Raw genomic sequence first — 1,006 nt, 5'->3', positions numbered from 1 at the left:
ACGATGGAAATGCTGATGACGATCGTGGAGATGACGTGGATCATAATGAACATTCGGTGGAAGGAACTCCTGATGCTCCCAGTGTGGGCGGTGATGTTCCGCCACCGACCGATCATTCAAGCAGACTCGATGACGAAGATATTGAAGATTCCAAGATAAATTGGAGCAATCTTGGTCCAGCTCGTCCTCCGACTCCACCTCGGCCAAATCCTTCGCCGATGATGACTTCTCCAATCATAGTTACCGGTCCGCCTCCTTCGCCACCGGCAAGTCACCCAGCACCAGCATCTTCTCCTCTTGTTCCAGTGTCTCCTCGTCCGCCTATCTGGACTCTCGATGCTGGACCTGGGCGCATGATTACGGCCACCTACACTTCGGTGCCGCGTCGTGGTGGTGCACCGTCGGTTGAGCTGTTGCCTCACCGAGTGTTGTCTGGTGGTCGCCCTACGGTGCCGGCTTCGTCCACCTTGCCACCGTGGGCTCTTCCGTACGTGGACATGGAGTTTACTGACGCAGGCGCCAAGAAGTGTTTCGAGCGACTCTTGGGCTTAACCCTTTCCGAACCAGCTGGTGAGGTGACCGTGCGTACAACGTTTGCGGGTCTCCAAGCGTTCTTTGATTACTCGCATCCTGATCACCCGTACCAGCAACTTCGGCAGCTCTATCCTCTTCAAGCCTGTCTCTTCGACACTGTCGGCTTCAATTGAAGCGTCCCTATCTCAAAGCGTGCTCCGATTGAGACCCGTCTCAAGATGATCTGGGCGAACCTTCGGGGTGACGGCGGTAAGCAAGGTGACCTCGGGTTCGCGTTGTGGGAGCGTCTTCACTGGCTTCGCAACCACGTCGTAAATCTCCACGGACGACAGCGATGAAAACACCAACTTTATCCGGCAAGCCTCTAGTTGTGGTGGAGCAGCTCCTTCCCGATACGACGAAGCCGGAAGAAGTCATTCGATTTAGCCTCGACAAGGACACATGCTGGTGTAGTTCGGCTGCGTTCGACTTC

This window comes from Phytophthora infestans, genomic scaffold (assembly GCF_000142945.1).
Source record: "Phytophthora infestans T30-4 supercont1.23 genomic scaffold, whole genome shotgun sequence".
Classification (NCBI taxonomy): domain Eukaryota; phylum Oomycota; class Peronosporomycetes; order Peronosporales; family Peronosporaceae; genus Phytophthora; species Phytophthora infestans.
Note: the sequence above shows the minus strand (reverse complement) of the source record.